The sequence below is a fragment of the Pinus tabuliformis genome, chromosome 7 (genome assembly GCF_031772625.1).
Source record: "Pinus tabuliformis cultivar Carrire ecotype Pingquan chromosome 7, CPIR1, whole genome shotgun sequence".
Taxonomy (NCBI): Eukaryota; Viridiplantae; Streptophyta; class Pinopsida; order Pinales; family Pinaceae; genus Pinus; species Pinus tabuliformis.
Window position 1 is genome coordinate 328,857,397 of NC_142293.1, and position 26,678 is coordinate 328,884,074.

Below are 26,678 nucleotides of genomic sequence, written 5' to 3' on the forward strand. Positions count from 1 at the left end.
ATCTTCATGATTTCACCATTCAAGAAAACATTCCAATTTATGATTCATATGAGGATCAAACTCCCATTCCTATTCATAATCATAGTTCGTTTTCTATTTCCCAAGTTGGAATTCGAAATTACCCAAATTTCATAATTCTAGCCAATCCTTGTGAAAGAGATTATTTCAAAACAATCCCAATTGTGCTGTAACATTAGTTGTACAAATAGTGATTTCTTTTTAGTTTTTATATCACAGTTATTTTGTTTAAATTTAGATTTATTTTCTGATTTTATTTCGCAAAATTTTTCACACTTTTCGCTGGCATATTGAACACCTTACTATCAAACACTCAATTGATGCATTGTCCGATTGGGAAATTGAAGTTTCATATTATAATCATGAGCATCAAAAGATATTAATATTTCAATTTCAATCAATGCTAATGTTTCATCAAAAGCTTCTATTTTTTCAAAGGCAATGTCAACAAGAAATTGTATTTTTGCAATCTGACCAATAATTCAATTCAATTAATAATTTTCCATTTCATTTGAAAGATTTCCATCCATTTTTCATTAATTCATTTGAAAAATATTTGGAAATTTTTCTCTCAAAGGAAATGGTTAATAGCTTAACATTTGTACATAACACTAACAATTTTTTCCAGGCCTTTGAATTTGAAAACTCATATCCACAATTCGGCCTGTCACCTCCTCTTTTGAACGTTTCCCAATCATTAATGGAAATCCATCCAGATTTTTGTGATCCAATTGGTATTGAATTGGAAAGCAAATTTCAAGAGAAGGAGATTTTAATCAACTTGCTAACAATAACTGTACATTCTGATTACATATTTAATTTTCTTAGTTTAATTAGATTTGTATTTTTATTACTAACATTTGAATTGTACATACATGCAGCAATTAAAATGAGAAAATGGCTACACTGGAAATATGACTATACCTTGTCATTTTCATGTATATGATTTAAATAGGAGTAGAATTAATTTAGTTAGTTTGTTTTGTATAGTTAATTTGTTTTTAACAATTTTGTAGATTAAAAAAATAAAACAAAGCAATCGGCCTTCTCATACATGTTCACCGAAACATTTTTCCCTATCAGAAAATTTTAATTCTTGCTTCTTTTTAAAATTCCTTATAGCAATACCTCTACTCTGCCTATTTTGAATAATGTCTTGATTAAATTCAATTAAGGTTGCACTTGGCATTGATCGCCTCAAAGCCACTTTTCTTTATTTCAAGATTTCCTTTTAAGATTTTCTTTTGAAATTTATATGGTAAGGATTTGAGGATATAAAAGCTTCATGATCCCATTATCCCATGAAATGTATGACTGTCTATCATAAACTTAATTCTAATTCAATCATTATTAGTCAGTCTAACCTTTCATGGTAATCATATGAAGTTCATATTATCTTCCTCGAAATTTGTTAAGGATGTCCATTTTGCTAAGTGCACACATTCAAATCTGTTCTGATACTTTTCCACAATTAGTGGCTTTATCCCATTCTAATCTTTAGTTTATTATCTGATGCTACAAAACGCATCATATTCATTTACTAAAGGTATTATTAAACATTCGCTATAACAATACAGATTTTTCTCAAGATTAATTCGGAATGAGAAGAGGTAATAAATTGCTGATTCACTTCAAAAGGAAAGCATAGTTTCATATTTATCTCTGGTAAATTTTATATTTCCTAAACATGAATAAACAGATTTTATTTAGGCTGATTGCACACTTAGATTTAGAATAAATAATGAGATGATTTTAAACGAAGAAAAAATTTTGATAAATCAAAGGAAGAATTTGAAGATTTATAAGGTAAAATTTGCAGACAATTTCCTTCTAGGTACGCATTTGCAAGTTCGTTCTCATCTCTTATTAGTTTCTCTTTTCCTTAGTTTATTTTTTATTTGTGTTCTGTTTTATTTACAGGTTTTCATTCGTTTTCAAAACTTGAAGTAAGCAGCAAACCCATTTCGAATTGCAACAGGTTCAGGGAAATTTTATTTTTGATTCATTAGAATTTGAACATTCTTTAACTTTGCTTTTATTCACTTAGAAAACCCAATTGAAATTCCAAGGGATATCATAAGACCATTCGCATCATAAGATTTCATCGGAAGTAGTTCTTAGCATTTCTTTGCTCATCAAAGACCTCCGATGTATTATCTTACTCATATGCCATATCGCATTTCGCATATCGGAGGTTTGCAAGTGAAGTATACTTCCATAATTATGAATCGCTGATCTTCGATAAATGACTTTACCGATATTGCGATGACCACATAATTCCGGACCCGATATGAAATTCAAAACAAATTCATAAAAATATCGCGTCTGTTCAATCGCAATAATGGTAGGAGCATAACTTTAAAAGGATCGATGTCTCGGATCCGATATGTTATCGAATTTTTATCATAAAAGTTATCGAGTCTGCTATTCATCACATATAGGCATCGCAAGAAATATATTGTGTTACATCAGATGCTTAAGTTTGCCAATCGCCGATTAGTTATGATATCCACCGCATCGCCCATATTGCAATCGCTTCATCACATTTTTATGGCCATATCATTATTCCAAATTTGCAATGCGCAATGTGCAATGTGCAAAATATAAATCGCGAGATGCGGTGTGCGATATAAGAATTGAAGCATGACTGTCCCCGATTCACAATATAACAACGCTTCAATGATGCGATCACTCCATCTCATAACACATCTTTTCTTCGCATGATCTCATATTAGCGATTCGCCATTGCAACCTTTGATGCGAGAACTTCCAATGCATGCCTCTAAGTCGTTAACATTTAATCAATATATGGCATAACAATAAAATTGAAGTCTTGCAAATTAAACTTAAAGCATGGTGAAGAAAGATGTTGTGTGGATCATCCGATGAGGCGATGTGTTAAAGCGAGCTTGGGTAACCACTATGGGAAAAAGGCAATTGATGACAAATTTGCAGCGTACAAAAATCATTTCAATTTCTCATACATTTTAGTTTTAAATATATAATTCCATAATTAAAAATGGAATTCAAGACCTCTATCTTCATATTTAAATTTTATTATCTTGGATTTGGTCTTGATTCTGGACAATTTATCAAATCATGGAGTTTATATAAAACTTATAATATTTTGAGAAACAGTCATTACTGCAAATTCTCATTCTCATTTCTGATGCATTTGTTTTAATTTCAACTCCCTTGAGCACTAAGCATTCCATTTTTACGTTTCACTGCTTGCTTTAGTTTAAATAAAATAAATAATGATTTTGGGTTACAGAATTTTGGTTAGTTTGACTTCTTCATTGTTTTAATGTTAATTAAAATAAGAAGTCAGCTAGCTTGGAGAAACTGATACTTTTCAGGTAAGATCAAAAGCAATTATCCAATGGTAAGATTCATGTACCCACTTTCATTAATTTCCATTTCATCACTCTAGTTTCATTTTTGTTTTTAAATTATGCTGATATAAAACTCTGTTTTGCAGCTCTTCATAAAATCTTTCAATCTTCTGTCAGATCAGATTTTCAAAGTCATATACTTTTCTACTGGCTTTATTTCAAGAGGCAGCGATAATCCTCATTGAAACAACCACACCAGGAAGTTTCTGAACCTTTAGTTTGTTTCTTTAAGCATTCCTTTTTAGAAAATGATTAAGATGATGCTTGGAAACAAGAAGATTCATATCAGACAGAAAGTATTCATTGTGGCTGAATTTTACAATCACTGTTATCTAAAAGCCTAAAGCATTCACAACTCTGCAAAGTATGTTTTTCTAAATCTCAACATAAGAAGGAATGATTACATGCTTATTTTCTTTTTCTTCATATTGTTGGAGACATTGGTATAAACATTCTTGTTTGAGTTTATCTTGCGAAACTTGGATTTTCCTTTCTATTTTTAGAGATTTTTTTTTTTTTTGTTCGCTGATTTCTTTTCTCATTTTAGCATAAGAATTCTTTTACTTTGGATTTCAGTTTTGATTTTGGTGACTTTGCCATTATTTATATGGAAAGCCTATTTGTTACCTAACAATGGTCAGGATACGTGGAGAAAAATTGTTAATAGTCACCTATTAGATTTTTCTTAAATCTCTTAGTAAAGTTTGATTTTCTTATTATAAAGGTAGACATACTTAAGGAAGAAATTACCAATTTAGAGAAGTTAGCAAAGTATCATAAAATCTGAAAATTTCTTTTTCATCAAATTGTAATCATTTTGAGATTTCAAAATTTTATTAAGATCTTTCAAAGTTTTATTATCAGTCAAGAAAAGTTATTTATAACCAAGTAAAGACACTTTACAGCAAAGCACCTTTAACTCTGAAATTGTCATTCTTAACTCTGAAGGAGTCAATGATTCTCCTTGTCCCAAAAAGTCTTATTTTTTTAGAGTATAATCCAGAAATATATTTAAACTTAAAAGATAAGAGGTCTCATCGTGAGCCTGCTTACCATGATCATAGGAGAAAAATAGGTTGACATTACCAACACTGCTAAACAAACCAGGGTAATGACTTATGATTGCCAACAATTATAAGACAAGGGGTCTCATCACGAGCCAACTTGTTCAGTCCAATTTTAACCAGTGAATGGCATTGTCAACTATCTGGCCACCAAACCATGACAATGGCTTTTAAGATTTATAACAAAAAAAATAAAAAAAATAATAAGCATATAAATGGATTTATCTCTAGATCAATAATTCTTAAAATAGATGGGATTCTGAATCATTGATGATTAAAAGGTAACCCTGTCGAGACTATAGATGTTTGCTGGCAGCAGTGGCTCTACCTGTGACAAATGAGTACATTTTAAAAGTTAAGCTGTAAAGTGACCCCTACTTTATCGCTACAACTAATTAAGGGTTGATATAGAGTTTTGAAATATTTTAATTCATGAGAAATTTTGAGAACAATTACAGTTAGATGATTCTTGTTTTTATTCAGATTAATGAACCTAGTCAAGCATTTCAAGCATAATTTTCTCTTCTTTAATTATTTTTACTTTAATTTTAAGAAAATCTCATTCATATCAAAGAGAGATAACTGGTTCTTCTCCCGTGTGTCGCCATTGTTGTGGTAAAAACACAACCCCCCCATTATTGATGTGTTCACTTCAAATAATGGGGACCCTTTCTATAAAAATTTGGCTAAACGCCTTTTTGGATTTTTATTTAGTTGATTGCCCTATGCTTTTGTTAATTTTTCATTTGCTTTGGATTCTTGTTTTGATTGCCTTGTTAAAATCAATTTTTTATAAGCTTCCCATTGACACTTGTTTCGGCTCATTTGGTCAATTGGTTTGAAAATGACACTCCTTTGAAAGTCTGATTATTTATGTAGCCTGGGTTAAAAATGCATAAAATGTATAATATTGCATTTTGTAAATAAATTAGTTCAATAACTCATTCATTTTAAATATTAACCCGTAGCGAGTTTTTACTAACATTTTTTATTTTTAGTTATGCAACCAAATCATTAAGTATCGAGATTTAAGAAATTTACTCCAATTTCTAAATCAATTATTAATCTCGAAAACCCAAAATTTTCGAAGTGGCTGTAGTTTATTTTTATATTTTTTACTTTTATTAAGAGTGGCTGTAGTTTATTTTTATATTTATTAAAAATGGCTGTAGTTTATAAAATAATCCTCATAAAATAAAACCAAAATAAAAATTGATTTTTAATATTAAATCTTAAATTAATTAAATTAAAATTTAATATATAAAAAAATTATATCGCATTGGGACTTTTCAATCGCATCAGAGCTTTTGCATTAAACAAGTTTTAAGAACCCCCGATACATACCATGCCCCGATGCGATATCGGATCGGGGATTTTGACTTGACACATCTTTATTAACCCCCGATAACCTTCCATCCCCGATGCCGATTGCCGATCATCAAAATGTGATAGCTTTTGGAATGGTTAAACCTAAGTCCTATATCGTATCGAAACTTTCATGTGAAACAAGTTAAACACTCCACCCGATGCCGATGCCGATTTCCTGATCATTAAGCATTAGCATAAGTTTTATTACACTTTGGTTTTTGTTTTAGTTTTTAAACTCACTCATACGTGAGTGGAATGAGCATGAAGCAAATTAGGTTAGTTTGTTTTATTAATTTAAAATAGTTTAAATATTTAATAATAAATTTTAAATTAATTAAAACTAATTAATATATAAAATTTAATTAATTTAATTAAATTAAAATTTATTTTTTATTTAGTATTATTTAGTTTATAAATAGACTATATTAATTAGTTATATTAAGATTAATTAATAATAGTTTATTAATTAATTAGTTTAATTTAATTTAACAATTAAATTAGTATTAATTATTAGATAATTAGAATTTTAATTTAAGATTAGATTTTTAATTAAAATTTTAATTTTTAGCCCAGCAATAGAATTTCCAGATGTATTCCAGATTTCATCCATCAACTTTGGAGGCTCATAGATTGAGTTATACTTGGCCAAATGAGGCCCAGGATGGCTCATTGGAAAGATTAAATCAAGGAGAATATTTCTGAGGAGGTCTCACTAATAGATTTGGTCATTTATTGGATCAAAAATCAGGCATAAAATCAAGCTCCGAATTTTGAAAACAAAATCAATTTTCTAAGCTTATTTTCATTTGTCCAAGCCTCTTCTAATTGCAGATCCATTGATTAATAATATCTTTGGCCAATCAAACCATCCCATGCATCAATTGAAAGCTTACATTTTATTTTCAAGTATTTATTTAAATAGAATTTGATTGGATTTGATTTAATTTCCAGAAATGATATTTTGATTGCATCTTAATTTATTTTGATTTCTTTTGCAGGAAAACAGCGAAAGAAATATGGAGAAAAGAATCTCAATCAATGAGAATGCTCCAACAATTGAAGATTAGGATTTTTGAGCAAGTAAAATTGGATTTAACAGATTTCTCTTCAACAAACTCTTCTCTCAAGAATTCCTTGACAAATATTATAAAAAACAGATTGCAGAATGTAATGAGGGGCTGCTCTCCTCTGCAATTCTAGACTTCTAAAAGCACTACTGTAATAGGAATTTAGAGTTGTAGGAGAAAGGAGAGAAAATCTCAGATCTGGGGATTATTGAGGATTTTCCTTTGTATCTTGAATTATGTATGAGGGGCAGAGTTTGCACTATTGTGGCTCTAGTTTTGAAGGCAGAAGTTCAAGCAATGTAAAGGACTGTTAGAGACCAAGATCAGAGAAATGGATGCAATAAATTGATATTTCTAATACTATTGTTTCAAATATCAGTTTCATTTTATGGTAACATGAATGTCTCATTTTATTCATGTTTGTGCACTATTGTCAATATGAGTAATTTGTCTCAATGTTGTTATTATGTTTCTCTGTTCTTATGGAATAAATCCTGATTTTTGAGTAACTATTTACTCAGAAATTTGTCTTATTAAAACTGATTTATTGAATGGTAATATGTTGTGAATTATTTCCACATATTATTGTTTAATTATTGGATTTACTGATTTGATAATCAATATCATTTATGTGAACTATTTCCTAAATGTTGTTGGTTTATTATTTCAGTTAAAAGGTCTCAATAGGATGTGTTTTGATATCCATAATATCAGTTAATTGCACTACTTCATTAACTTGATATTCATTATAAACAAGACATATTTAAATCCCAATACTTTAATTATCTTGCTCTTAGTTGGGTTAGATCTATATCTGCCTAATTAAGCTAGGATTTAGATTAGTTTCTTTTGCTTGCATCATAAAATAAGCTTGCATTTAGAGTAAATTCTACATTCTTTTAAGTCCTCTCCTTAAAGAGGTAAAATTCTAATTGTGGCTTGGCTGAACCCAAATCAGCTTAAGGGTCATTCTCTTGCTTGATCAACAAGAAGAAGTGATCTGATATCCCTGTCTATTGGTAGTTAAAGATACATTATAAACCAATAGCAATAGGGAGAAGGTAACTGGACCTAGTTAAACCAGTCGGAGCCACCACACCAAACGGAAAAGGAGCTTCTTTAAGGTTCGGACCGGGTGGTTAACCCCCATTGTTGTTGCAGCGATTTTTGAGGCATCAATAGGTTACCTGATATATAGCTATTAACATTGTATAAAGATGTGTTTCAATGAATTTGTTTGTTTAAATTGCATTTTTTGTATTATGTTATTTACTAACAATATGCATACTCTAATATTCACAATATATAATATGTAGCTAACTCATTGTCCTATGTCATGTGTGTTTTTTTGCAATGTGATTTCTTACGTTGTTTTATTAATTTATCAAATTTGCAAATCCTATGATTATGAAAACAATATTAGAATTTTTTTTTCCTTCGCACATAGTTTATGTTTTGCATGTAACTTCTCGTAAAGGAAGAAATGATATCCATCTATTTGTAATTGTTAGCATGTAACTCTTGCCATCACATATGACTTCTTAAACAAAGCAATAAGACAAGTTATTACTAGCATGTAACTTTTCCTAAAGGAGGGAATGATATTCGTCTATTGGTAATTGATAACATGTAACTTTTCATAAAGGAGAGAACAAGATTCGTCTATTTGCAATCGTGCAATTTGATTAGAAAATGAAAGCAAATACTTTCACACATAACATCTACATTAGTATGATGATCCAATTTGGCATAAATCTACAAAATTTATGTGCCATGAACATGAATTTCAAACTTGGCTAAGCAAGTAGAAAAATTTGGGAATGGATTCTTTATTAATCATCGAGAGTTCCTCGAGGTTGGCACTCCTACTAATTGTGTTGTGAGGACGGAGGTTTGTTTACACCATTCATGTTTTGCAAGAGCTCTTCTAATTGCGTCCTTATGGTGTCTACTTCATCTTCCAGTCACCTAAGCCTTTGTTGAAGATCCAATATGATATTAATTAGAATTAAGATATTTGGTTGAGCATTAAGATGTCTCGACTCACTGCATATAACTCTTCCTGCATGCTTATGCCATTGTTTTGTTCACCCATTTGTCTCAATGTTATTATTGCAATAGTAATAACTAAATCGTGGTATTATGAGTGACACATTATTCCTCCCCCGCACTCCCCTCCCCCATTCGAATTACTAGTCTCTGGAACTATGACGATATAGTCTAGTGAAATGACAAATCAATAACATTGAGAATATCAAAATTATCTTCTATTTGAAGTAATTTTGGCCTAAAACAAAAATAATTTTAGAAGGAAGTTCATTAGAAAAATATTTTTAACAACGACGATACCAACAAGACTTAGAAAAATAAAAAACCATAGACAAATGATAAATCAATTCCTAATGACACTTTTCAATTACAGAAGAAACGAAGCAAATCACTTGCCTATAGCTTTTAGAAAAGAGTTTAGTTTTGGCAAGCCTACAACAAGATACGAGTTCAATGTTGGAAGGCCTACAACAAGATTCAGGAAATTCAAAAGACAATAAACATGTGATAAATCAAACATTAGTAATGCTCGTCAGTTTTAGAGAAAACAAAGAAAATCTCTATCCCAAAGCTTTAAGAAATGAGTTCAAAGCTAACATGCCTACATATAGTGCTTTTGAGCCAGTCTCAAATAAAGATATTGTGAATGATGTGACGATAGACATGGATTGAGAAGCATAAATAGCAATGAGCATTATTACATAAGAAAATATCGTAGGAGACACAACGAAAGGAGCATAAAACAGAGAAGAAACAGAGACAGAGAGGTAGTTATGTCTAATTTTAATTAATTGTATATCAGATTTCTTTTTGTTTTCTTGAAATAATTTCAATTCAATACTCATGAGTAGGCAAAAAAAGATCGAGTTTATGCCATTATTAATCAAAGATATCAATAGCAACATAACATGAAGAATTTTGCATGGCATTGTGTTAGTTACATATCAATTTTTTTTTAGAAAAACCAAATAATACAAGACCAATTCTCCGTGTAAATTTGATAGATAAGAAGGCATAAATTACAATAACATTGCTTGTGCAAACATTGTTTATCAAAAAACATGAGGTAAAACTTATTGCCAATGATGGTGTTTCTATTAGAAATTTCGAAATAATTCCAAGCATAAATATGATAGTGGTGACTGTGAGAAAACTATTTCACTAAATAACTCAAGCATTATAGAAAGCATTTGTCATGTTTATGGAGAGTATCAATTTTTTCCCAAATATGATGATTGTAAATATGTCCCATAATTGAGATCCTTTTCGAGTTGGCACAATCGGTGCTATTGCAATTTCAGCAACACAAGCATGGATGCAATATGTACTAGAAATCAAAGGTGAGAATGCCAATCAATACATGACAATAATAGGCTTAGATTTATTCTAATGTTTCAATGGTAGCAAGTTATTGTCCTCTTTATATACAATTTACATGTAATGATTTACAAATACTCCATACGTGACTGGTTCGAGTACATGATAAACTCCTTCCATTATATCTTTCAATCCAAATACATTTGCAAGAAAATGTTTTCCCACTCATCTTGCTAAAAATATATAGTTAGAAAGCAAGATAAAGTTTTTTCAGACTTCATTATCTGTGTTCATTGAAATCAAAGAAGAAAGTGGAAAGTTTTGGAAAATTGGTTTCTTTGGCGAGTGGAGTATGCATGGTATATATATATATATATATATAGAGAGAGAGAGAGAGAGATTTGATTTCAAGTTGCTAACTCTCGGTTCTATATCAATTTCGTAGCACTTGCAAGGACTATTGACAACAACTAGTGCATATATGAATCCCTTTGAAACTATATTTGTGAAATGCAATAGTCCAATTACAATTGTTATAACCACGGATGAAACTATGGTTTAGTATACCATTTGTAGGGAAAATTGTCGCTTTGTTTATTTCCATCGGTTAAATTATATGATACATGAAAATGACACTTATTATCCAATATTGAATGAAGTGTGTTTTTAATCAATGTGAGGAAGAAGTGTTGCGTGGGAGAACGAGTGTGCGGAGCAATCGAAACAAACTTTCTTTCACAATGTTCCACACTTCCGCATACACTCTCCCTCTGCATAGTTCTTCCACACACTTCCCTTCTGCACAATACTACACATTAATCAATTAATTAACGGTTTTGGCTTGTTAATATTTGGGGCATGAAAAGTTTGGTTTAGTAGACGATTAACTGTCTCTGTGACCCTTAACTTGACTCGATATGGTTTCTACCGGTTCAGCTTACACTTAAAACTAGTGTTTTCAAACTATTCTCAATTTTTTAATCCTTTGATTTTAATATAGTTTTTAAATTTTAATTAGCAGTGGGAGTATGGAGCAAGTAACAGACCCCCCTGTACATAAATACTGGATATTTTGGTGTACCAAGAAAGGGTGTGTGGAGAAAGGATGTACAAAGGAGTTTGTGTTCTTTGCTCTGCACACACATTCCCCGCACATACTTTCCTCATACTCCCTGCATAGATTTTCTTCACACACCAAACATAGCTTGTTATCCTCATAACTTAGCTTTTCTATGTACCATGGTAGGATTCATATTCCTAAGAATATATTTCGATGGCAAGGAAGACTGTTTGATCTTGCTAATGGGGAGGTCGAAGCATTGTGTAGGGAAATATATTACATCCTAATTTGGGAATGATCAATAAGAGTTTAGTTGTAGAATCAATATATATTATTATGGGAAATCAAAGTCTCGGTTTGGGCATGCTTACTAATTCCATATTATTGATTAATCTAAATATCTCACCTTTTTAACGTCGAAAGATTCTAGGAAAGGAGACATGTTGTATTAGTTTGCATACAAGGAGAATTACACTATTGAACCATTAGCATAAGTTCCCCGAACATATAAATGCATTAAACAAACCTTGAACGAAATGCATTGAACATTATAATGAAGTGTTTAAGTTTTAAATGTTTTATGGGAAATGAATTAATCAATTAATTAGCGGTTTTGGCTTATTAATGCATGTGAGGAAGAAGTGTTGTACGGGAAAATGGGTGTGCGGAGCAAGGAACATAAACTTTCTTCCGCAATGTTATGTATTGCCCCATATATTTATGCACACTACATATTAATCAATTAATTAATGGTTGTGTAGAGGAAGCTTTTATTGTGCGAAGTGCTGAGGTGTGGAGGAAGTTTTTGTTGCATAGAGTGCAAAGGAAGCACAGTGAAAGCTTCCTCCCTACTTCCACAATTCGTGTAATGACATATTGCCAAAATAAGTGACAAATGGCAGTACAACACACTAGGCACGTGAGAGTTAGTTTTGTTGTTATTTGATAGCTTTCTGTTATGCATTTGTTTTTCTGAAGCCACACCTCCGCACCCTGATGTTATAGCAGTTGCCCCGAATCACTAAATACATTGAAAATTAAGTAGCTGGATTAGATGGAGACGAGGGAAGCACTTAACAATATTATCTAAGAAGCAAGTGCATACTTGAAAATTTAAGTTGCACATCATTATTATATAAATTTCATACGGAGGAAGCTTTTGTTGTGCTTTACACACTTCTTCTACATGCTATAAAACGTCAACTTTCATGGTATTTGATACACATATTTTTTCACTCTAAAATAATGTTTTGATGAAATGTCACATAAGCTCAATCAAATTCCTGCACTCTGCACATATTCCCCTTCCTTACACTTTTTATGCACATTATAAATCTTCAATTTTCACATTATTTAATAGACACATTTTCTTATTCCGTAGCAACATTTCGATGAAATGTTACTTAAACATAATCAACTTCTCACACTGCAGATTAGTGCATTTTAAAATAATAATTAAGGCTTAATGTTACAATTGGTAAAACAAATTCTTCAATTACTTCATCTCCACACACAGTCGGATGCCTTGATTCTTACGTCGCACAAATAATAAGTTCCTCCAATTATATAATTATGTTGAATTGTGGCTCTATGTTTATGTTGCATGTATGTAACTTGTAATATGCATTAATTTTTCCCAACATATAGAATGTTATGAGTTTTGTGAATCTCAGGTTTTCATTTATGCAAAAATATTACATTATCGAGAGCAACTTGACAAAAACTTACCAACCTCACTCTTACCAGATTTATTGACCAGTAGCTAATCAACAAAAAACATTATAAATTGCGAAAAATTACTTCATTGCCCAAAACAAAAAGAAACATAAATAAGTACACAGCCATGAGCTATTAATTATAAGGCGTAGTTACGGAACAAGATTCTTTGGTCTTGAACCAGGTGACGACGAAGGCTGAAACATATAACGTACATGTTTCTCCATGTGAACCAATATGTCATCAAAGCGATCTAGTTTTTCCTGTAGATGCCCCTGACCCTTTTGCAGATTTGCTAATCTATCTTGCATCTGCCATTGGTTGCAGTGGATATCATTCATGAATGAGACTATCATATTTCGATCATCATTTTTGTCTCTTACAAGTTATTCTTGAAGCATCTTGAGATATCCAAGTTGATTTCCAAAGTTTTGTTGATCAGATGCGGGGTTGTTAAAATTAATTCTATTGATAGGGTTAGATCTATAACTCCACCTTAGCCAGTTATCTCTATGTCACGTTGGATTGACTCCCCTCGTTCACCAACTCCGTGACCTACCTTGGCTTGTTGACATGGCATCTTGTATTTCACCAGAAAACAAAAAAATCTCGAACACAAGAACACTATGAACGGGCTAAAGTAACAAAATATTTTATGTTAAACATAACATTAACCCATACGAGAACAACAACAATCCACCTATTCTTGCATTACAATGAACCACAAGAAACTATCTAATTAAATAGTCACATGCTGTAAAATAAAAGTTACTTAACCCCGAAGAATCCAATCAGAACAATCATACACAACCATAAAGCCAGTGTCTCGGAACTACCTACTCAAGCCATGTTAGAAAATGTAACTAGGTTTGGCCTTCATAGTGATCTTTGTACTTATATCATTTTATATTTCATGTAAAAGGAAAAGAAGAAAATTATTATTTATTATTATTATTAGTAGTAGATAAGCATGTTCTTCATGCTTCTAGTTTTGTTGAATCAAAGTCCTATTTGGACATCTTGCAAAGAAAAAGAGAAAATCATTTTTTAATATGTGATTTGGGTCAAAAACCCCTCTAGATGCCAAGTCGACCTTGCCTGTCAAGTCGAACCTAGCCCAAAGAACAAGTCTATTCATAACCCTTTGGACAGTATAAATAGAGGACAATTTGAGCTCCTTTGGACACACACATTCGCTTGAATGGTTTTGAAAATTCTGAAAAGAAGGAGGGACGAAGTATGAAATTAAGAAGGGTTTGTGGAAGTTCTACCTCATCTTATTTCTTATTGAAGATTTGTTGGTGGTCTCTTGTTGTTGATGGATTTGTTGTGTGGAAGGAGGATTTGACTTGGCATATATAAGTTTAGTCACTGGTCTTGGGTTTTCATTTTGATCTAAATCTATAAGAAGAGAATTTTTCTAGGTTTTCCCCTTGGAGCCTATATCTTGTGTTTCTTGTGTATTGTGATATTCATGTTTTTACATTTGGTATTTTTTTGATGAATAAGAGCATAATTAAATTAATAAGAATCCAACAAATTTCACAAGCAATTATCAAAGAAAGAGAAGTCTAATTTAATATGCAAGCCTCCCTATTTCTCAACAGGTTGTACCTTCAAAATCCCCAAAAAAAATAGAAATACACAAATTGTTATACCATCGAATAATAACAGAGAATAGTCAAATGACCCAATTAAAAAAAATGAAATACAACAATAGTGATCAAATGAAACCAAAACATAGAACCGTTCCACCTTATCTCATTATCATGCTAGGAATCCAGAAGAGGGCTACTGAGTAGTTCTTAACATGCTCTCCGATGAACCACATAACAAGATATTATCATAGTTTCCAAATAAATACATTTAATTCCCATGGGTAACATGTATCTGTATACCTAATATTAATTTATTGGATATACCCTACACACGCCCTACATTGACGTAAATCGCCACTGATTTAGATGTTGCCCTACTATGGGTGTAAAAACTTATTTTCCCCATGTTTCTGTAAACCAAAAAATATTTCCATAATTTAACAAATGTTTGCAATAACAGAACTTAACTTGTTTTATCAGTTTTCTACTTCCAAGACCAAACATGCATGATAAATGTACATGCTTTGCTACTTGAAACAATTGCAATGACAAAAGTACAATTAATTCATAATTATTATATTTCTATAATCATTTCAAAATTCAATATTAACACAAATACATATAGACAAATTATTAAATAGTAACTAGATTACATATAATCATGACAAAAACTGTAATTCATGAAATTTGGACAAATTACAATTGATGCTTTACTCCATTCAATGTGATTCTATCTAAGTCATTGGTGTAACAGATAGAAATATACCTACATGGCTTCTAAGGAAGTGCTCGTGAAGTGATCATCGTGGTTACATTACTTCGGAAACCTATCTTCATATGTACAAAACCTAAGTAAACAAAAATCTCAGATTAAGTCCTTTACACATACTTACATATTTTTTCCAAGATATCCTAGAATTGATGTCACCCCATTCTCTAATTTATTACCTTTAAAGTCTACTATCTTTGACCATTGAATAAAATACAATCAAAATCAACTGCCTTTGTTTGTATTGCATTACAGTGGTCTCTCAACTTATTCATCATCCTTGTTTACGACAAGACGATAACTGAGCAGATAAAACAAAGAGTACTATAAATTTTCTTGCCATAAAGACTACATCCATAAGTTATGAGTTTCTTAGAGATGTCCATTGAACTTGTTGTTTCATTCCTTCCTGTGTACTGAACTTTGGCCTTTGATGTCGTTATGGGTTTACTCAGTGATGTATATTGTGCCATGTTGATTTGTGCAATGCTGAAACAATAATACTTAAACTCCATCTTCCATTTCACTTCTAGATTATGAACAAGGGTCATGTTTCATTGGTCTGTGTTCCTTCATTCATTATGGCTTAGACAACCTTTAAACGAGAGAAACCTATTATAATTTCTGCTTATTGTAAATAAGGTAACAATGCGACAACTTTGTAACACGAAAAAATAAGAACCAAGAAACAAGAACCATTAGCAAAATTCAATGGGATTTTATTAACATAAGCTCTAAATATATAATTATTTTACCATTAATTTGCTATAAATGCTTATGATTTCGATAATATTTACTACTGACATCTAAAAATGTGTTTGTCAATCATAGGATTAAGCCTTAATTATGTTTTTAATCGTCATTGCCCTACTCTGAGTGTAAAAACTTATTTCCCCATCTCTCCGTAATTCAAAAAATATTTTTCTAAGTTTAAAATATTTACCTAATTTAACAAATGTTTGCAATAATAGATCTGAATTTGTTTTATTATTTTTCTACTTCCAAGACTGAATATGCATGATAAGTCTACATGTTGCGTGAGTTGCATTTCTTTCAATAGTGATCAAAACAATTGCAACGACAAAAGCACAATTAATTCATTATTATTATATTTCTATAATCATTGCAAATTTCAATATTGACATAAATACAGATAGAAAAATTAGTAAACATTAACTAGATTACATGCAATAAGAACAAAGGCCATAATTCATTAAATTTGGATGAATTATAGTTAATGATTTATTATATTAAATGTGGTTCCGTCTAAGCAATTGGTGTAGCAGATAGAAATATACCCACATGGCTTTCAAGGCAGTGTTCTTGAAGTGATCACCATGGTTACATTGCTTCAGAAACATCTCTTCATATGTACATAACCTAACTAAACATTAGATATGAAAATATATATGTTTATCATAGAATTAAGCCTTAATTAAGTTTTTAATATCCGCTAATCCGCACTACGGGAAGTTGATGTGTGCGGAGGGGTAACGTATGCAGAGGTGTAGAAATAAGGGAACAAAGGTTATGCCACATATATCCCTCTTTGACACATCCTTCTAGTCTACTACAACAGATAGTGGTGGTGAAGCAATGTAGGCCTTCTTTATTTGTTTACAATCATTAAAGATTATTTTATAATATCGATGGATAAAATCTTCTTGATTTGTTAACAAGCTATAATCATTACACAATGCTTTAGAGTAAATGTTATTAAGCATTGCAACAATGTCTTGATTGCACGTCGATTCACCAAATAAATGCTTACATTTACCGAGAAGGGAGCTTTTGTAAATCTCGAACATATGTACATTTATCGGAAACAAAACTTCTATTAATCGTAAAATTAAGTCTTGATTAATTTATTTTATATCTGCTAATCCGTATCGTAGGATGTTGATTGAATCTATGTAAGACTTCGCCAAAATGTTGTTGGCAAATGAGACAATAGCAGATACTGGTTGTGAAGCCTTGTGTATCTTCTTGACTCATTTACAAGAAGTAAATGCTACTAAGCAGTCGAACAATGTGCTAATTATGCGTTGATTTTCCGAATGAATGCTGGAAAGACTATTTTATAATATCGATAGATACGATCTTCTTGATATGTTTACAATGAGTAATCATTACACAATGCGTCAGAGTAACTGTTATTAAGCAATTGAACGATGTAATATTATATCATTAATGTAATAACTATAATAATCTAGTTCTTTCAGCAGAGTGTGGAGCTATAGAGGAAGCTTCCATTGCAGTTTTGATGCAACTTTAGGAAATTAATTGATACAAGTAAAACTGCGGGGAAAATAACATAATATGTGGACAAGTTATTGATTCCATAATGCCATAAAGTTATTTTATTCGTGATTGCAATGTTTCTTCCTTGTGTCTCATGGGTAATCTATAACAGAAACAACAAGAACTACTAGCAAAATTCAATTGTTTTTGTTTTTGTTTGTTTGTTTGTTTTTGTTTGTTTTCTTTCACAGAAGCTCTAAATATATGATGATTTTACATTAATATGCTACAAATGCTTATGATTTGATAATATTCCCATTAAGTTCTTAAAATATATCTGTTAGTCATATGATTAAGCCTTATTTAAGTTTTTAATATCCGCTAATCCACATTGTGGAGAGGTAACATATGCAAAGCTGTAGAAATGAGGAAACAAAGATATTGGTGCAAATAACCCTCTTCCGCACATCCTTCCAATCTGCTAGAACAAATATTGGTTCTGGAGCCATGTAGACCTTCGTGATTTGTTTACAACTGATAAATATTATTAAGCACTCGAACCATGTCTTGATTATATGTCAATTCACAAAATAAATGTCAAAAATACTATTTATGATATTGATGGATACGATTTTCTAGTTGATTTGTTAACAAGCAATAAGCATTACATAATATGTTAGAGTAAATGTTATTAAGCATTGGAATGATGTCCTGATCACACGTCGATTCACTAAACAAATTCTTAGGTTTACCGACAAGGGAGCTTTTGTTAATCATAGGATTAAGCCTTACTTGTTATTTTAATATGCTATTAAGCACTTGAACAATGTACTGATTACGTATGGATTTGTCGTTTAGTGACAATGAAAGTTTTGTTAATCGTAAGATAAAGTCTTAATTACTTCTTTTTTTTAGTTGTTGGCCAAAACATTGATGCTATATGAGGCAATATGCAAAATAAGTGTGCAAAGGGGTCCGCACACCATTTCAATTCATTGAATACATGCCAAAAAGACTATTTTATAATATGGATAGGTAATTTTCTTGATTTGTTCACAACCAGAAATCATTACACAATTTTTCAAGCAAAATGCTATTAAGCACTCGAGTGATGCCCCGACTGCGCGTCAATTCACTTAATAGATATTAATAATACGACTAGGCCTTAATTAATCTTTTAATGTTGAGTGTGGATTCGTCTACATCACAATCCATATCCATCACTACAAGTTCCCACACCTTCACAAACTTTTTCATCTCGACATAACTTTCCCTGCACAGTTATCCTTTCTCGCATGTTTTGGTACTAAATGTTTTCAATAATTTGCACACTACCTATTGTCATTACAAAACTTTTGTGATATAATATGTAGTTAAAGTACAATTAATGTTCTAACTGCAATGATTAACACTAATGTTTCATTATGGAATGAAAAACGTTACTTTTCTTAGTAATACTTCATTTTACTCGTATATGGTGAGATGTTTTAGTTGTTGACGTGTAGAAATGATATGGATAACATGCTTGCATTTAGCCTCTGCAAGAGTGACATGTGTTAATTGGATAAACACCCACACTAATTCTTCGGTTAAATGACTTAAGTTCATCATCTTATGGATTCTGTTAGGCCACTATGAATTTGCGCTAAAAACTAAGTCTCACGTGCCTATTGTGTTGATGATGTTGGATATTGCCAACATGAAGGGGGTCTCCTCAATTTGAAGTCCCAATTAGACCTCACAACGTTTGGAGTAGGAGCCCCATCCAGAGTATCCACCCGACCACTGTGATCGTAAGGTTCGCCTTGGTTTCAATGAATAACATAAGAGATTATATACATAACCCTTGAACAAGCAAGTAAGTTTACATTGTGAAACATCGACTACAATGTGTAAAAGGAGATGTTCACGAGAGGTAGACAAAAAGTGAGCCTCTAGAAGGAAGTAGTAATAGTACTAACCTAAGAGAGACACACGAGAGTATAAAAATATTCATTAGCGAAATTTCACATAATGATTGTAAAGAAAATACAACTCACATTCAATAGATAAGTACCAAATCCACTGAAATAGTTCAATTTCTCCAGTACATATGAAAACAACATATATTGTAATCATCATAATAATAGTCCTAAAACATTTGCGATTTATGCATGAATATGTGTCAGCTCATTGAAGTCAATTACAAGGTGAAAGATCCAGGTACATAGTTAAAATGATGAGACACTAGTTCCAATAGTGGAACATTTAGTCACTTCTTGCTTCTCCAAAGAATATTTTTCTATCCCATGCCAAGTAGAGAAGCCAAGACTAGATCTCCAAAGATTAAGCCTCCAAAAGCCCCTTGCTTGAGTTATGAGGTTGCTTTTATAACAAGAGGAATTACCTTTGATATCCTCATGACTCTTGGATTACCCTAAAGACTCTTGAACTTCTAGTGTGTCCTTTGGAATTCTAAACAAGTCTTTAACTTCTAGATGACTTTTGGAATTCTATACAATCTTTGTCCATATATGACTATGTGACTCTTGGACTTCCACACTTTACATTTTGTCCTCTCTTGAGAATACATCATTACATCTCACATGATGTGGCAAGACATATGGAGATGTATTAACTATTATGATGATACTTGTACATGTTACAATTTGACCATGATGACATAGACTTCATGATGAGGTGGAAATGTCGAGTTGTCTTCCTTGTTGCTTCCTCTTGCATTCTTGATGATAAATCTGATCTATGCTTTATCTTCATGGAAGATCTACTTTATTACTTATCTTCACCCTCCATAGGTTCTTTTATCACTATCAGAATCCTCTGAGTCATCATGCAATGTCTTCTTTTGCTCTTGGTCCATGATCTGCTTCATGTCTTCATGATTGTTCTTTTGTTCTTATTCTTAGTAGGTGTTTCTTTATTCTTTCTCCTTGTTATCTATTCTTCAACATCACCTTGTCATGCTATGAAGGTACTACTGCTAATGAAAACCACCCATGACAAAGAAAAAATTAGTCTTAAAACCATATATTCTATCATTATCTAGCTCATGCAATTATTTGCTCATAATAGACATGTGAAAGGGCTAAAAGAAGAAAGCTTGAGTAGGAGGGCGTAGTCAAACTCATCAAGGCTCACAAGAGGCCTTCAAGGTGTGCTTGTGTGCTCAAGCGAGAGAAATAGAGAGCTCAAGGGCATAGGGGCACACTCTGAAGAGACGAAGGAGTGAGGCTTCATGACTTCAAGCCTTCAAGGTACGCTCATGTGCTTAAAGACACTAATAAGGCACAAGGGTGTAATCTGAGGAGACAAAGGAGTGAGGCTTCAGGCCTTCAAGGTGTGCTCATGTGTTCAAAGAGACTAAGAAATCGCAAGGGAGCATGTCGAAGAGATGAAGGAGAAACACTCAAACCTTTAGTGCGTTCTCAAGTGCTCAAAGAGGGCACAGTTCTTTGTGCTCAAAGAGTGTGCTCAAATGGAGTCTTCATGCTTCATGATTGTGGCATCCACTCTAAAGGAAGGATGAAGCTTTATGATTTATGGTTGTGCCATGCGCTCTAAGGCTTCATGAGTGTGACATGCTCTCTAAGAGAAGAATGAAGCTTCATGGTTCATGAGTGCACCATGCGTTCAAGGAGGGCATAGTTCTTCAAGTCGGAGGAGTACGCTCATAGTTCCTAAGTGTGATCATTATTTATAAGTGTGCTCAGGCTTGAAGAGTTCACTTTTGAAAGCAGGAAGGTCATTGTTTGTCTGGAGTGCACTTTTTAGAGGAGAAAAGGTCCTTGTTCTTTTGAAGTGCGCTTTTCCACTAACTGGTTTGAAGTGCGCTTCATTGTTTTGAAGTGCACTTCGGCTTGGGAGGTGCAATTTTCTCCTACAGTGGCTACTTGTTCATCTAGAATGCACTTTTCATTGAGGGAGGTAGCACAAGGCTAGGTGACTTACCCTTAGGAAGTACTAATGCATTGTGAGAGAGAGGATACCTTAGAAAAGATAGTGCAAAAGTATGGGAGGAATGATACATCAATGAGGCTCATGAATAAGTTGTGCTTATCACCTAATAAGATATTAATGCCTTTAGAACTTGCGCTAGGCTGAGGGACCAAGAAGAACTCTCACAATGGCTAAGTGTGGGACCAACAGAGTAGGAGAAAGAAATGCATCCTAACACAACTCAAACATAAGTCACATACATAAATGCCATAAATACAATCCAATGGAATGTACAAGACTCATGAACAATAGTCACACCCTAAAACAACAGCAAAGCGATACTTATTTCTAAGTGCAACAGTTGAAACAACATATTACAACACTTATAAACCAAGTTACGACAATTGTGGCGAATATGACTAAAAGGTGCACTAAGCTATAGGATTGTGTTTGGAACATGTTCCAATGATACGTAAGACTGTCTAATGTAGAAAAGTGCGATAAATCTAACTTTGTTGATGTGCAAAGGTGTGAGACATACAAGAGTGAAAACACAAAAGCGACACTTGCGACGGGGGGAAAGCATGAAGATGACACTTGCAAAATAGGGACAACCTTAAAAGTGACACATAATAGAGCGAATGTAACATGAAAACAATGCTTATTAAAGTAAAATAAAGTCAAAACGATAACCGCGGATGTGAAAATGAAACTTGTGAAATAAAAAATGCACAAAAGACGACAATTGTGAAAACTCACCAAAATAGAAGTACAAACACAACAAAGTGAGGGGGACTGTCAATAAAAGTGAGCATTGACTGTTAACATGAATTGAACATCACATAGGCACTGTCTTGATGAACGATGCTATGCTTGTCCAATATTGCATAAAGGAAGCGTTCTCATGAACTCATAGAAGACTGAGCATGTATGTACAAGTGACTTGACAGTTTGAAACGAGGAAGAAAAAATAAACACTTTTGAAAACATCAAATGACCAAGGAGTAACCATAGAGCGATAGATCGTAAGATCCTCAGTACACTCCAAAATTCACACGTGAGAAAAATTTTGGAGGGTGTTATCGTAGCGACAACATACTGCCATCTGTCATTGTGTTGGTTGCGAAAGTGCGGAGGAAGTTTTCATTATGCTTCCTTTGCACTCCACACAACGAGAGCTTCCTCCACACCTATGGACGAAATTGATATATTGATTTTATGCCACTTAACTTTCTGGGTATGCACTTGCTTCATATATAATATTTTGAGTGTTTTCCTCATCTCCATTTAATCTAGCTACTTAATTTTTTGTATCTTTGGCAGTTTGGAGAAATTGCTATAACATCTAGGTGCGGAAATCCAGAAACAATTGGAAGGTGGAGCTTGCAAAAATGATTGCAGAAACAAATCATTCTCAAATAACGAAAAAAGTTAGTTTCACATGCCTAGTGTGTTGTACTACTTTCACTTATTTTGGTGATATGTCAATGCACAGACTGTGGAAGTACGAAGGAAGCTTTCATTGTGCTTCCTTCACACTCAGCACAACAAAAGCTTGCTCACACCTTAACACTGCACAATGAAAACTTCCTCCACACCTCCACATGAAATTGATATATTAATTTTGTGCCACTTAAATATATGGGTATGTACTTTCTTTATATATAATATTGCTAAGTGTTTTCCTTGTCTCTATTTAATATAGCTACTTAATTTTCTATATCTTTAGCGGTTCACAATAATTGTTTTAACATTAATATATGTTAATCAGAAAAAGCTTTCATTGTAAGCAATGTGAAGGTGCGACTTGCGGAAACAAAGCGTTCTCAAATAACGACAAAACACAAACCCCACTCAAAGAGTCATAGACTATGCTGCTATGCAACTATTACTATTGTTATTATTATGGACTTTTGAAACACATTAAAAAGAGCAGTATGTTTATTAGGACTTATGGACGTTGTTAGGGAATTGTTCTTTAATGTGTATTTTTCCTTTTTCTCAAAGGAATTTATTTGGGAATGTTTATATTAATTTAAAATCAATGTGCAAAGTACATAATGTTTGAATGTGATTTTTCAATCTTAATGTATTTTCGTGTTTTTTTTTCTTTAGCAATTTGGAGAAGTATATATAAAAATGTTTGAAAGAAAAATTATAATTGAATGCATTTTAATATCGTGGAAATTGAATTTAAGCCCATAAGGTGCAACTAAAATGGTGATTGCCACATTATGAAGTATTATGTAAACCATAAGATTCAAAGTTAAAATCTCTCGCAGGTCATGCCAACAATTTTTTTTAATGGAAATTGATTGTGTTTAATATTTTCTAATAAATATATAAGAATTTTGAAAGTTAATGAAAATGTGAGAAGATTAGTGTTTTTTGACATAAATATTTAAGAATTATAAAATTAATATGACACACTTGGAAAATGTTAATATTTAAAACATCTCAAACAATATTTGTAAAGAATTTTTAGAAAATGCAAGGAAGAAAAAGAATATTTTTTTTTAGAACAACACAAACATTATAGCCGTTAACTTAGAAATCACCATGTTTTAGAGGATGGAAAGAGTAAATTGGAAATAAAGCTTGCGCACACACACACATATATTTTCTTTTTTTCTTTTTTGGTGGAAGACATCAAAATATTGTGCCATATTTATTGAGAAATGGTTATGTTTTTTAGGATGAAGTCTACTATTTATTTTCCATTTTTTTCATTGTTTAGTATTTACACATCTCTTATAAGAGGAGGGGGGCTAAAAGGAACATATATTTATTATGTAATCAATAAATGATTATGAGAGTACAACACCTCCATTAGGATAAGGATTATCTTTCTTGTTAAACACTCTCATTAGAGTGACAATCAATGTTAGAACTCTATTGTATGAGTAGGACACCTCCATTAAAATAAGGATTAATGTTTTTATTAAACACCCCCATTAGAATAGTTATCAATGTTGGGACTTGCATGTTGTTGTTATGAAATAGACATCATGCCAAACATAGCCATTGTTTATTTTCCGAATTTTAGGCAATGCAAAATTTGCAACGCATTCAATCAATCATGACACTCACCCTCATATTTAGTTGTAAAAAGCATCTTTGTACACAATCTTGATATGATGGGATTTTTACATTATCACGAACTATACCTCATTAATAATGTGGGATATTAAAAAGTAGTAAAGCAAAAAGTTTCATTTTATTAAATAACTATTTATGTTTTGTTTCTAAGAGGAATCACTTGGAGGAGAGCATGCAATGCATAAATGATTTGTGAAAGCTCTCATGTTATTGTTTTAGGATTAGTTAATTCTACCCAAAATATATTTTGGAAAATGGATAACATATAAAGACGCAATTTGGGAATACTAAGATGCAAATTGAAAAAAATCCAAGGTAAGACAATAGGTCATAGTTTCATTAATCAATTAGGTCTACTTCAAGTGATTGAGAGGAGGAATGTTATCTTAGCCACTTGAGTTCAAATCTCATTGATGAAATGCTCTCTTCATGATCTACATGTTATTGAGTTGGCAAGGTACCAACAATCTCGTTCTCACTTAAGAGATTAAGAGTGGAATGAATTGTATTCTAATGGCGTAAAAAGGCGACAGGTCATAGTTCATCCACTGGATATTTCTATTTAAAATCAATTGAGAAAATGGTTAAAAATCATCAATGATGTGATTCTTGTATGGTAAATGAAAGTGGGAAGCTAAAATTACCCCACCTAGGTTCAAGTCTATCCAAGTGACATGTCTATGATTGTACTCTAACTTTATCGTGAATAAAGGAAACCTCATGTCCAAAGCTAATGGGCCCTAAAATAGAATTAAAATTCCCTTCAGCATGCAATGTTTCATTTAATGGAACACTTATTGATACAAGTTTACGAAGGAACGAAATGAAATATAGATATAAACAGAAACATGGAGATACAACAAAAACATAACTTCAATACATTAATAACAAAGTACATAATTTTTTTTACATGCAGAATGGAAATAAACTAGATCAGGCAATGGTAGCTTATCTTTGAGAAGAGATGTGGCAGCTACATGCCTTCTGAACTATGTTGCAATGAGACTCGAAGACCTATTTATTATTGAGAAATATTGAAAAACCCTAAACGTCCCAAAACCTAACCCTAGGAGATGAAGTGCCAAAATTTTGTGGGCCCCATTGGGGTAAATTGGTACATCAACTTCTCGGAGTCGTAACTTTCGCATACGATCTTTGTTTGATGCATATGATACCTCGTTAGAAAGATCTATCCGAGGACTACAACTTACAACTACAAATTATTGTTAAGAATGATGGGTTTTCTCGTTTTCTGAAGAAAAACAAAACATCATTTAGGGCCTCAAAATGGCTCTAGAAGTTCAGAACCCGAAAAACTACTAAAAACAGTAAATTTTGCTACAATTAAGGAGACTAAAAGAAACAATGGTGGGGGTCCAAGTGGAATAGGTGGGTGGACACCAATATCCACCTCGATCAATCCTCCCCCTTAGGAAGTAATTTTCCCATTGTGTTGAGCGCCTCAATGAGATGGGGAAATTTCTGTTGCAGTTGGTCCATGGTGAGCCACTTGCCTTGGTGCAGGAGTTGGCTATCTTTAGCAACCTGATACAATTGGATCTTATGTTGGAAAGTGTTCTTGATATGTGTGTCCATGATCCTATTAATTTTGGCTTGTTCCATGTAGTTTAGGTTTAACTCTGTCGGTGTTAGCTATTCTACAATGTCTAATGTGTCTAGTAATGTTGGAAAGTATGGCCGAAGGTGGTCCACATTGAACACTGGGTGCAAGCCAAGGAATGAGGGAATGCGAAGATCAAAAGCATTGTCTCCCACAACCTTGGTGATTGTGTAAGGCCCATATTAGAGTGGCCTGAGCTTCTGATGGGCTCTGGTAAGGCAATTTTTCTGCAAATGCAACCTAACTTTGTTGCCCACCTGAAACTTGTATGGCACCTGATGTTGATCTTGTCGCTACTTGTACTTGGAATTGGACTTATCAAAGTTGTCTTGCACTTGCTGGCGGATGTGTTGGATGCAT